This window comes from Lepisma saccharinum, chromosome 16, assembly GCF_977018435.1.
Source record: "Lepisma saccharinum chromosome 16, izLepSacc3.1, whole genome shotgun sequence".
Taxonomy (NCBI): Eukaryota; Metazoa; Arthropoda; class Insecta; order Zygentoma; family Lepismatidae; genus Lepisma; species Lepisma saccharinum.
This window is the reverse complement of record NC_139244.1, coordinates 57,442,040-57,455,787: the sequence shown is the minus strand read 5'-3', so window position 1 is coordinate 57,455,787 and position 13,748 is coordinate 57,442,040. Positions and strand designations below refer to the sequence as shown.

The window sequence follows — 13,748 nt, the reverse complement described above, 5'->3', positions numbered from 1 at the left end:
CATACTACAGTTTAAAAACCTTGGTCTTTTGGTGATGCAGAGAAGCACACCTTTCGGACTCTGGGTTTGAAATACCCACCTTGGTATACACCTAAACCACTCTTCAGGTGTGAACCTCTTTTCAAAAAGATGCAACAGTTTATAGATCTATCCCACAATAATATGGGGGTAACGAAGGGAAAATAAGGACTTTTTCAAACTTTGCTTGTTAATATTATATATATATATGTATAAACTGTTTCGTAATTTGAGTATGTCATACCAAGATCAAAAAGGATAGAACTGAAATATCATACACTGTACGATACTGATGTACACTGCTGGTCAAAATATTGATCATCCATCTTCAACGGAAATACAGGTGCGGTTCCAAAATCGACCATCAGGATGCTAAAGGATAAAAGGCCGTTTCGGTGCCATCCATAGTGAACAGTAGAAAAAGAGGTTTATTTACTGTTGAAATGCGCCAACTTCAATTTTCAAACATGGATTCTAACACAGAAATATTGCTTTGTATTACAGGGAGTCCATAAAGTCCTGCAAAAAACTAAAACTCTATAACTTTTTAGCTGTTGCGTTTAACAATACACATTTTGTGGGTGAGAAGGGTGGAAATTTAAAGTTTTGTTCTGGCCACACTGCTCAGTGACGCTTGCACTGGTAATCACGTGATCATGTGACAAGATGGCACCCATCCAGGAAAAGGCACAGTGTGTTCTGTGGTTTGCAGAGTTAAAATCTTGTGTTTCAGTGCAGAGAAAGTTCCAGACAACATATGGGAAACCACCCCCAGCAAATTCAAGTATCAAGAGATGGTATGAAAAGTTCAAGTCAACGGGAAGTGTGTCAGATTTGCCACGTAGTGGAAGGCCAGGATCGAGTGACGATGTGATTCAGTCAGTGCAGGACAGCGTGCATCGGAGTCCAATGAAATCGCTGAAAAGAAGATCGCTGGAACTGGGAATACCGAAGTCACCATTACACAAGATCGTACGCAAGAAGGTGAAGGCCCAGCCCTACAAGTTCGGCAGTTTCTTAACGAACAATTTCAAGGTAGATGGATTGGCCGAAGAGGGCTCACACCTTGGCCTGCAAGATCACCAGACTTGAAACCTTGCGATTATTGGTTGTAGGGACATGTAAAGACCGAGGTGTATTCACAGAAACCAGCTAATCTGGATGACCTAAAAGAAAAAATAAGAGATGTGATTCTGAATATCCCAGGAGACCACCATCAGCACGCAATTCTCGGTTTCACAAAAAGACTGCAAGAGTGTTTGGACGTGAATGGTGCACAATTGGAGGTTTGGCGATGAACCTAACAAGCAGGAAATAAACTTTGAACCTTGCTGTAAGTACACACAAAATATCTTGTTAATAAACTTAATAGTTTTCAAGTTATCGAGTTTTAGTTTTTTGCAGGACTTTATGGACTCCCGTATTAGGGCTTAAGGTTTGCAGTTCAGAAATATTGCTTTGAATTATTCGGAACATGGACCCTAGTACAGGAATACGGTTTTCATTGGGAAATGTGGTTTGTAGCATTGTAAGGTCACCTGGGAAGATACTTGAAACAAAATAGTGTTTGCCCTTGGAATTTCTATTTTCATTATAATTATACTTACTACATTGCTTTTCTGTCCCCTTAAGCTAACAGGATGATGAGGATGAATGTTGATGAAAGAACACACACAAAGTAACAACCATGCCTGGGCTAGGGCTCAAATAAAGAACCTTTGTGGAGGGAAGATCATAACTTGACCTCTGAAGCTCTCAGCCACCCAGGCAGCTCAGGCTCCAGTCTCTAGAGGAATGATGGACCTCAATGCATCGACCAGGTGTCACTCAACAAAGAACTGCTTGGCTGTTCCTGGTTGTCAATAGGCTGTTTCGTAAACGAGTTAAATGAAATCTAGGTATATGAGAACTAAATTGGCAACACTGTTCCTTCTTCCTTCCCAATTCTTCAAACCAGGCCAAGAATAAGCTAGGTTGTTATTCCTCTCATCATAGGATGGGGTCGTTTGCGATAACACACATGTGTAAATGTGTAAACAAGGAGCAGATGGGGAGGATAAAAAAAATAGGGGGGAAAGATTTCATTTCTTTTAACTTGGTAGCAAAACAGCCTACTGAGGACCAGGTGGGGGATTACATCGAAGGAGTGTAACGTGCTTTTGCATGTATCTTCAATAAAATATCTGTACTGCCCATGTTGCCACTACTTTAATTCTTTAATGACAACTCACATATGTAATCCAGGTTTTTTCAAAACTAGTATGAAATTCCCTGACTGTTTTAGCCATATGTTGATATCCATGACTTTTCCATGTTCTGTAGGATTTCCAGGTGAGTGGGAAACCTGGATGTGCAAAAATATAAACAGATTATAAATAACTCTTTGAAATGATATGTGCCTACTTACTATATATTGTAGACTTCACCACCAACATCACGACCTTCAGTAATAAGCTCCCTATTGACTGTCAATACTGTTCCAATCTTCTTAAACTGTGTTAATACAATAAACAGCCTATCACTGAAAATATAAAGACAATAAATATACTTAATCTAATGTACACAAGAATACCAACAAAACTACAATTTTCACTAAATGTCAACTTAATATGGAGCTTTGTTTGATACACGCTTCATGTTGAGTGTTTGATACAGTTGGAATACAATTAAAATATATATATATTTAATATACATATATATAATATATATGATCTCATGAAAAAATAATAAAACTAAAATATCAAAATATTAAAAAGCATTCATAAATGTAAAAAACTCATATGATAATATTTATAATTTAAGAAAACAAATCCATTATTGTTACAACCATGTTTGTTCCTTGTTGTTTTACACAGAATGAAAGTTAAAATGAATCATTGCAAGTGTACGTTAATGATAGGGTTGCTATTTTCTGGATTTTCCAGGAATGGTATCATTTGCCCCGGTATCCCGAAAAGTTTCAGGATGCACTAATGTCCTGGAATCGGTGGGAAAGCAAAAACGATTAACATTACCCTTTCATTAATTTCATTATTTATTAATTACATTCCTGTACAAGAACCAATTAATTAAGGTAGAAAATTGATTGACTGAGTTGGTGTTTTAAGTCCACTTTATGCACAGTAAGGCTAATTGGGACTGGACCTACAGTTTCAAGTGGAATCCGAACCACTGTGCCATGTGCCCCATGGGGTATCGAACCTGGGACCGCTTGGTTACAAGTCAACGACGTTAAGGTAGAAAATGGTTTGTAACTTTAGTTGCAAACACGGGTCTTCTAAAATTAGGCTACAACTTGGTGTATTCATTTTCCTCTACATCAGGGTGTCTACAATTTTGTAAAAACAAAATTCCTTCACTTTTCCAGGTTTTCCACACCAAGAATCAAAATGTTTCACACCAAGCCATTAGGGCAATTCATGCATTTAAAAATGTGCCTAAGAAGGACACAACATTTTAGCTAAACACAAGACTTGGAATCTCACTTAACCAAAGTTTACAATATTCACTTCATATGCTAAAAGTAATAAGAGTGAAACTGGCAGTTCGAGAGGGGTATCAGAGATGAGTTTTTACGTAATATTGGTCATTGAAAAAAATATTTTTTTATAAAAATCATAACATTTATAGCATAAATAATACATAATTGTAGTAAAATTTAGTAACATATGTATTAATCCTAATATCAACCAAACACCAAAATTGCAACAAGCAAGTGGTAAATGCCACTAGCCACTAACTGTAGTAGATTTATAACTCAAAATAGTTAAAACATGACCCCTTTTTCTAGAGTATTTAATATATAAAAATCTACTGTAACTACAGATAATAATCAATTTTCCAAACTGAAGTTTAATTTAGATAAGGTATAACTTACACCACATGCCTTCATTTCACTAAGTAATGAAGTCCAGCTTTTGGCATGTACTTTGCTCTCTAGGTTTCACCACACCGTGTGGCTTCCTCAGGAGTTGGGCAAGACTAGTCAAGGTTTAAAAATATGGGGTAGGTAAGTTGAGGTTAAAAAAGGTTAAAACATAAAAGACAATGCAGTGCCCTGTCACTCATTACTTCATCTCTGGCTGGCAACTGACTGCCCTATTCAATATGGCTGCCTGGCTGACAGGAAGTAAAGAGGCCATTTGTTATTGTGATCTGACTGTCGTTTGCTTTTCAGGATTACATGTTGGTAGTTTTTTCTAATAGTAATTACCATCCTCTATCTAATGGTCCTGCATATTCATTTAATTTTTCTGGTGTTTTTAGGATGGCAAATTACTCTCTTACATTGAGTTCAATTGGTCCTTTTGCACTTTTGAAAAATTTGGTTTCTTTTAAATGTTTTTGTATTCAAATAAATGTTTTGATAAACCTGATTTTTGGTGAAAGCTAGAGAGCAAAGTAAGTACAGTACATGCCAAAAACTGGACATTATTACTTAGTGAAGTTTAATTGTCCACAACACATTTAAAATTTCTTCCTTGCTCATTTTTTCCTTTGCTCAAAACCTACTTTTACTATACTACTACAAAAATATTGAATTTTCCAGAAACATAGTAAATTTCCCTGACATTTCCACTTACTTTTCCAGAAAAAGTAAATTCCCTGACGTTTCCAAGATTTCCACACTGGTAGACACCCTGAGTAGTCAGTCTACTGCCTACTTTTGAAAATGTTTTCTAAGTGCAGTGCATAGCCATAAAAATTATAATGTACATACTTTATCGGGTCTGGCACCTCCACCCTACAGGTTTCCAGTAAACAGCATCCTGGATTGCCATTTATGAAATATAGCAAACCTAGTTAATGATGATGATAAGGATGAATGATGACGAATGAAATGGTTGGAAGAACAACCATGACTTGGGCAAGATTGAAACCCAAGACTTTCAGAAGCAAGGTAATGTGCTGGGCCACCACAGTGACTTCTAAATGCTGACCAAGACGTAGACATCCCAATACATGGAAATATTTCCTGATATGTATGTATATCCCAGGACCAAGTGACTAATATTCGCATAATTTCTCCAAAACTACTATGGATATTTCATTCCTGTTTTCTTATATCCATATGAGGGTATGTCATACTTAAATAACAAAGTAATACAAGCATTGTATATATGTCAAAAATAAAAATAAAGTGTGGGATATTCAAATCTTTTATGCAAGAGCTCCTGTTGCCCCCAGAATAAACTCATTTCATAGAAAATCTAGTATATAGGTCTAGGCCTAATACAACCTAAATTGCGCAAAGACAAGTTGAAAATAATTTTATGGTTAATTGTAAAAAAATGGTAAAATGTAGGACTGAGCTGACAGCAATTTCACCTGACAACAATACTCATGTTGACACACTTACTGAGTCCCACCAACAATGATACCTGAAAATTGTAACAATTAAAGTAGTTCAAAATATTTATAAATGTTAATATGCAACTGTTCCACTGGAATCATACCATAGCAATCTAGCAGAATTGTACTTTAAAATAGTCATAATTTCACATGAGATATTAATTTAATCACAAACTCCATTACTCCTCATTTTGCATAATTTACAGAATAATCAGACTCTGCAAAAGTGTCATACAGCAATTTTGCATGTGTCTAGAATCTCCAGAAGAGTATTAGCCATTATCAGGGATTAAATTTCAATTGAGATTTTCAAATACCGATAAATAATAGAACATTATAAAACATGAAGTCTCACCTATAATTGCTGAGGACAATGTCTGTGTGATTTCCATCAATCCTAACTGCCAGAGTTTTTGTCCTCACAGGGTTCGACATCTCAATGGTTTTCTTGTAAATTTTTATCCATTACCAATGTTCAATTTCCTGCAAAATACAGTTCAGCATGAATACTGGTTACTTGTCCCTAAAAAAAAATGAGCTCCATTCTTTCTTACAGAAATCCCTTGGTCTGAATCTTTAATAATAATCTTTATAACCAACTGCTGTTGCTTCTTAATTACATACATTACCGAATGTTTCGCATTTTTCTGGCTGCAGCTTCTCGTATCTATACTGCGTTAACATGGGGGACGATTAACCCACTGTACTCCCTAGAGAATTATGTTGAATTTTATTAATCAACAGATTTCGATGTTTTATGTAATGTAAAATTGGTTCTAGATTGCAGGAAACACAAATACCAGAGATATTTGATCCCAAAGTATGGCCCGCGTAAGTAAAAACCTGCCCTCTCGGAGTGCTTTCACTGCTTTTTATTAGTACAAATGGCATGAGTTTACAATACCGGACCACTCTCCAATTTCTATAAAATTTCGCCTACTTACTAATTTCGATGTCCTGATGACGTATCTGTAGATCATATTTGGCGGTCACTTGTTAAAACTGTACATTTACGTGTACAACTTGTAAAATAACCTTGCGATTTACCACGGTGATTGTCCATACACAGCAATTCGGAACCATCTTTCTTTCGCAATTAATTACCTAATGGTCTTCCTTTACGCACAACAATCTTGTTGACGACAGACGAGGAATGCCTACAAGGTTAGGTTAGGCCTGTTAGGTTAGGTTCCATTAGCATAAATACAAAGAAAAATTAATATTTTAGCTAAGAGAACTATACCTTATCTTGCCTGTTGATTTCCTCATGTTGGGAAAATGGCGTCTTCCGTGGAGCTATTGTTCTTATGGTAGGGTTACGTTACGTTAAGAAAACATAGTTTATTTCATTTTTTTCTCGATTTCCATACTTGACCGCCAATTATTACATGCAGATTCGTGATTAGGAGTTCACAATTAGTGAGTAGACGAAATTTCATAGAAATTGGAGAGTGGTCCGGTATTGTAAACTCATTCCGTACAAATCGTCTGCATGCATACTAAAATAGCAAAAGAATATGTCAGAAATTACTATGAACCAGTGGCGTACGCAAGGGGGGGGTTACCGGGTTTAAACCCCCCCCTTGAGCTTTTGAAATATTATGGAAAATGCTGTAGAAAAAATTAAAAATGGCTAATTTATCACAGTCAAAGATCTGCGACAGTAATAATAATAATAATAATAATAATAATAATTTGAATTATTATTCCCATGTAGCATGAAGAAAAACACAATCTAAGCGGCCGAAAAGTTCAATTTTGCTATTTTTTTTGCAAAAAGTCGCGCAGTGACTCTCGCGAGAATTGTGAAAATTCCTTGCTTCGTCCTTATTGCAAACGTTCTTCCCGGTACTGATTTCACATCCCCTTGTGAACTCTCAAGTGATGCTGAGTCTACATCCAAATCATTAAATAATGTTGAAGAAGTCCTTTGCGAATCACCTAGAAGTGATAAATGTGTTGGAATGTCTATAAATTTACTTTTCAACGAAAACATAGACTCAGTGGAATTTAGCAACATGTATTCTCGCACTTCATCATCATCCTGGGTGAGTTCCATAGGTAAAGGTAATGTAAATTCCCCCGTGCATATAGCACCGTGCCATGAAGGCACACATAGTGGTGTGGTGGGCCCCAAAGATTCTCGATCTCGAACTATTTTGCAGGTGATGTGATCAGCACCATGCTCCGGCAGCCTTCATCCCCCAGGGCTGCTCTCAGGTACCCATTGCTATGAGGCTGGGTGCGGAGACAAGGCTGGATAAATTCCAACCAATTCCGGGAATCGAACCCGGATATCCCACGAAGTTGTCAGACTAGACCAGCGCGGCTCCTTGAATGAGTTTCATTATTCGATTATTTCAATAAATTTAATATATTTGCTTGTTTTTATGGATTTTCTTCACACTTAAAATGTCTCACTTATCATATACAAATAACCGTTGACTAGACAATTATTTTGAAACAAAAGAAATGTAATTTTGTTCTATTTCTTTCATAAATAGCAGCTGAATTAGTAGTAATTATTAGTAGTAATTAAACTAATTAATTAATTATAAGAATTATTAATTTATTATTATTATTATTATTAATTAATTAAAGTATAATAAAACAATGGTAATGTGAATTTGTAGAAAGTTTTCGAAATAACACCCCCCTTGATGAAATCCTGCGTACGCTACTGCTATGAACTACAAACCTAATAATGAAAAAGTATAGCTGCTCTTGTGTAATGTTATGATGAGTGCTGTATTTACTTGGCACAGAAGCATTTGGGTTGTTTGGCTTCATGGTAAGGTAATATGCTAAGGTAACAGATGCACTCTATTTTTACAATAACACATTTCTGTGAGCTAAAAACAATGGAAACCAATCATAAACAACATAATCTTCATAAAAGTAAAGTGCTCCCCTGAGCTTTGCACATGCCATGAAGGGCTATAGGGGGTGTGGAGTTAGGGCACCACACTTTCTTGATCATGGCCAAAGGTGGGGATGATGTGATCAGTACCACACCCCTGGCCACCTATACCGCCCAGTTTCCTCCAGGTACCCACTTTATATGACACTGGGTGGGTGCTGGAGCCCTGGAACAGGTGGAAAAAATCCCGGTTCTCCCCTGCCGGATAATCTTCATAGACCATGCAAAATACACAGTGCGGCAATTTGAAATCAGGACAGATTTTTTCTCTCGGTAGGTGGCGCCACTATGATGCGAACAAGTGAGGGGTATCTCACAAATAATCAATGCAGAGCTCGTTGACCTTGAGCAATATTGCTGCTTGTGGCTTTGCTGAATGTGGGCACGTGTCGTGAAAGTGTGTCATGATTTCAACATGGAACAAAGAGCAAACATTCAAGTTTTGTGCGCTCTTGGGTAAAACTGCTACGGAAACATTTCACACGTTGCAGCAAGTCTATAGGGACAATTGTTTATCCTATATGTGTGTATTTGAATGGCACAAGCATTTCAGTGAAGCACGGGAGTCAATTGAAGACAACAAGCATCCAGGTGGAGCAAGGACGATAAGAAAACTGGAATTGGTTGAGAAAGTGAGAACAATCATTACAAATTTCAGACAGACTGTTACTGCAGCATTATATCTGGGGGTACTGAAACATTTGATGCAAAGAACAACATGAAATGTTTAATGCAAAGAATAATACATGTCACAAGACTGTGATTGTGAAGGATTTTCTGGCCCTAAATGGACTCTGTGTATTGTCATACCCTGCCTACTCACCGGATCTGGATCTGTGTGATAATTTTCTATTTCCTAAACCGAAATCTGCACTGAAAGGTTCCTACTTTGATGATGTATTAACAATCAAGAAGGCTACGACATGCATTTTAAACTGCATTACACAAAATGAATTCCAGCAATCCTTCCATGCACTGGTAGACATTGCACTACAATGTGTGAATGCAGGGGGGTCCTACTTTGAATGGTCCAAGGTAAGTAACTTTCAATGAAGACGTTTATTTTCTACAGCACCAGCCCTGATTTCAAATTGCCGCACTGTGTATATCACTTTCTCGAGGGAGTACAGTGGGTCAAGGATAACAAACAAGGTAAAGGTATCCCCTGTAATTTGTGCACTGTGTCGTGAAGGGAAATAGGGGGTGTGAAGGTAGTATTACATATATTCTCAATCTCAGGCACATAGGAGATGATGTGATCAACACCACTCTCCAGCCACTATTACACCAGTACTGATTGATTAGAGACTGGTTGGGCCCCAGAGCCACTTTATGCAGAGGCATTGTCAGAAAAATTTCCATTTGGGATCATTCGTCACCAGGAATCGAATCCCAGCCTCCTACGGACAGAAAAATTATGTTTGAACAGTCAATCAATCATCAAAGAATGGAAAATTATCCAATGAATAGCATGTTCAATGTAACTGTCATTTCAGCTAATTGTTTTTTTGTTTTTTTTAAGGTATTTTGGAATTTTGACCCTTTTCCATAATTCACCAGTGTGCATCAGGCTGGTGAAACAAAAATAACATGAAAACGTGGTGAAATCTGGACTGCTTCATATTGAAACAAATGAAGACTAGATTTTTAACTCTTTCGCTGCGGAATTCTCTGGCACACAATATCCCTTGGCTGCGTAATTAAATTTGAAAAAATATTTTTTTTATAAACAAATAATTTTCACAATTACATTGCGTTATATATGAGAGAGAAGTTACAAAATTCATTCCTTTCACTGGAAAACCATTCTGTAGTCCCTGGTGGTATGATATTTTGAAAAATTTTGAAATTTTGAGAAATTTTGAAATTTTGAAAAATTTGGAATTTTGAAAAATAAATTTTAGAAAGAATAATTTTAAAAAATTACATTGCAAAATATGTTATAGAGAAATTACAATAGTCATTCCTTGCACTGGCAAACCATTCTGTAGTCCCTGATGGTATGGTATTTCTCAAAACACGGGATGACGTAGAGTGGTGGAGCGGCGTGGAAATTCGTAAGTAGTATCAAGGTACTGGGTGGCGAAAACTTCAGTTTGTTCTGCTGTGTGTTCAAATACTGAGCGGGGGAAATATTTGATAAAACAAGAAAATGGTGTGCTAAATACTGTACTGTCACCAAGTAACTTAGCACTTGCCTGTGTCGAACTTCCCGCACCTAGATCAATGCTACTTTGCACTCTGCTCCATGATGTTACGGACGGCGGTACAAATTCTTCATCAGACACTACACAATCACTGTCACCACTTGAAGTCTCATAAAAACTGTCGCTATTATCGTCACAACTTAATTCACCTTCTGATTCAACAGTTGAGTAACATCATTATCAGACAAGTGTTGACGACTTGACGAAGCCATGTTTTTTACATTCGACACCCGCAGCGAGTGGAAGTATGAACTCGCAATAATGCGACTTCCGCGGAGCAAGGCACCTGGCGTGCTGTGCATAAATGCGACGAGCGCAGCGAAAGAGTTAAGGGAGTTGTATTTTCACATTTATTAGGAAAATGTCAGTGAAAGGAATGGAATTTAAATGATACTTCATGAAAACTGCATGTTCTCACATGTTAATCTCCAAATTTAAAAGTTCACTACAAATATAATTGGAAAACTTTGAAAGAACAGCAAAGGTTCTGGGTTCAATTGCCCCTACTTTTTTTCTTTTTTCTTAACTCTAGCAAATATTTTTTACGAATATTCTTTTTTATTTTGTTCTCCATTCTGTCATGATAATTACTACTCTATATCGTGTACAAAAAATATAAATAAAAGCATTGACTGTGAATAGTAGTATTGTGGCGAACATTTTCTCAAAAATAAAGAAAATGTATACCTTTCATTTACATATTTTGTCGAATATAGCAAATAATTTAATATGCAAATGTTCATAAAAGTGTAGTTTTTCGTGTAATTTTTACATTAGTTGAATTCAATTATGTGTAGCTTCATGTAAAACCGTCGTAAAAATATGATTTTTTTGTGATTGAACCTTGGTTATGTGGAAATATCTCAGCCAAATACAATAATATAATTGTGGCTGTGGAACAGCCACAATTAATGATTAATTATGATGTTGCAATCTCGGAAATGGTCAGTGCAATGGTCATGATATGCATATCAAAATGATGGCCGTGGAATAAAAATCAAATTTCCATATCTCATTCTTTCACACTGTGCGAATTGAAAACAACAGAGCGAATTGTTTTTCTTGGCAACCGGTTCCCGTACGATTCACATCGTTGCTAAGAGCAAGTGAGCATTGTTGGCCAGCGTTTCCACTTGCCCTTGAAACTCCGCGTCTAAGCAGCTTTGACACAGAAATGAGCCGAAACAATGTGTTGCGCGAAGGAAAGTATTGTAGAGATGCCAAAAGTTTATTTTGACACTTCTGTGTTTATATTCCTGCCATGAATATTACCTGAACACCCACATAGCCATAATAATTCTTATGTGCATTCTGTCCAGGCAGTCAGTCTCCCACAAGTTCACGAGTATTGAGCGATAGCGGTTCTGTGAAGTGATTTTTTTGTTGCATGATAGTGGCAAGACGGTAATATCATAGTGGTGCAAAAGAAATGAGTCAGTGCCAAGAGATATTTCGATGAGGAGAAACGAATGGGCACATCTCACGACATAAACCAAAGTGTCATGTGCACGGCGGATGTTTGGGGGTTACGTCAGCACAGTGAAAAAGGTATCTAAAGAAAAAAGGAACAACACAAATTTGCATCGACCCAATATTTTATTGGGCAGGTTTTTGTAAGATGTGGTGAGAAGAAAGATACAGAACTTTTATTTTAATTATCCAGTTCAACAGAATCCATTATGAACAGCATTTTATACTTTCACTCATTATATTTATTGAAAATTTACTAGTTTTTAGTCCTTCTGTCTCTCTAAATGAACCCACAACTCCTTGCTTATTACAGCAGTTGCAGCTGTGTAAGAGACTAAAATATAAAAGCAATATTTCAGGTGGAATGTATAGCAACACGTTAAATGCTGAAACCACCACCACTACTGGATACAATGCTCAAGTGAATTTTGTGATATAAACACAATTTCCATGCATTTTTGCTCAAAATATATTTTCAAATGTTAGTTGGTGTGATGGCTTCAAATGCGCAATTTTTTAAATTTTTATGTGTTGTAATCGCTAGTATGCACCTCGCTCTGTTTTCCTTGCTTATGAAATCGGTGTACACAGCAGGTGCATCATTATTGTATACAGAGAAGACTGGATCTCTCATCGAACATCGTTGCACCCAATATATGTGTAAATAAAATAATACTGGTAAAATTACGTTCATATAAATCTGAGTGGCGTTGTTTTCTCTTTCTTTAAGTTCACTTTATGCACAGGTAGGCTAATCGAGACTGGACTTTCAGTTTAAAGTGAGATCCGAACCACTATGTACCTCCACCGGGTATCGAAGGAGACGACGTTCATATGAAGTTAACAGCTAGAAGAAATCCCCCCCCCCAAAAAAGATAAACTGCAGTACAGCAGTACTACATTTGCAGTATGAGAAATATCTCATTCATTATTTTATGCTGCGACAATACTTTGGATAGGCTAGACAGAATGCACTTGCACGATTTTCGTAGCAAAGTGCAGTGAAACGGCAACGCTGTGGAAGTCGCCTGCAGCCCGCTGAGTCTGAGATTGGCTGCACCCGGGCATACGTCATACACCCGTTACCATATTAGGAGTGCGAAAGAATAATTAATATCTGGAACCATATTTGAGGTACACATGCCAAACTTCTGGAATTGGATCATATGCGTTATATCAACAGTTTTTTTACAATTTCATTGAATTTGTAATTATGCATTTCAAGTTTGCACGTTTCCCTAAAACGCTAATTTTTGAAGCATCTAGTAAAAATATGCATTTAATTTTTTCTACAGAGGTGCAGAAATAATCAAACTTCAAGTACACAAAATCTTAAAATTATATGTACAGTCGATTATGAACTGTATGGTGTTAAGTTCCCCATTCGTGAAAATTGGAAGAAAAAACTACACTTTTCAGTGATTTTTTTATTATAGTAAGACAACAAAGTTAAGATTAATTTTCAGATAACACTTATTAAAAAGTAGATACTTGAAGCTTTCCAATGAGGTATATTTGAATTTTTTCCTGCCACGAAGTACAATTTTACAAGCACGTAAACAGAGGGCTCAATACTTTTGTCATGGATAGTAGTCAACGGAGAGGTGAGACACTTTAAGTGTGAAGAAAATTCATAAAAACAAGCAAATATATTAAATTAATTGGAATAATCATAATATGGAACTCATCCAAGTTGCCGCTGAATGTCCGAGAGACTTTCTCTGGTTGGTGGAATCTCAGCAGGGACGGAATTTAAATGATACTTCATGAAAACTGCATGT

General features: G+C 36.7%; 1 protein-coding gene across 3 annotated transcripts in view; it reads right to left on the bottom strand.

Annotated features, from left to right (window-relative positions):
• Nucleotides 1-13,748, bottom strand: part of LOC146000096 (GPN-loop GTPase 2) — a 50,404-nt gene that overhangs the window by 21,689 nt on the left and 14,967 nt on the right. For all 3 annotated transcript variants that reach the window (XM_083137433.1, XM_083137432.1, XM_083137434.1), the window contains exons 2-3: nucleotides 5,726-5,853; nucleotides 2,426-2,539 (exon numbers count right to left, since the gene is read on the bottom strand). The gene's annotated coding sequence lies outside the window, so the exon portion shown is untranslated. The remainder of the gene's footprint in view (nucleotides 1-2,425; nucleotides 2,540-5,725; nucleotides 5,854-13,748) is intronic.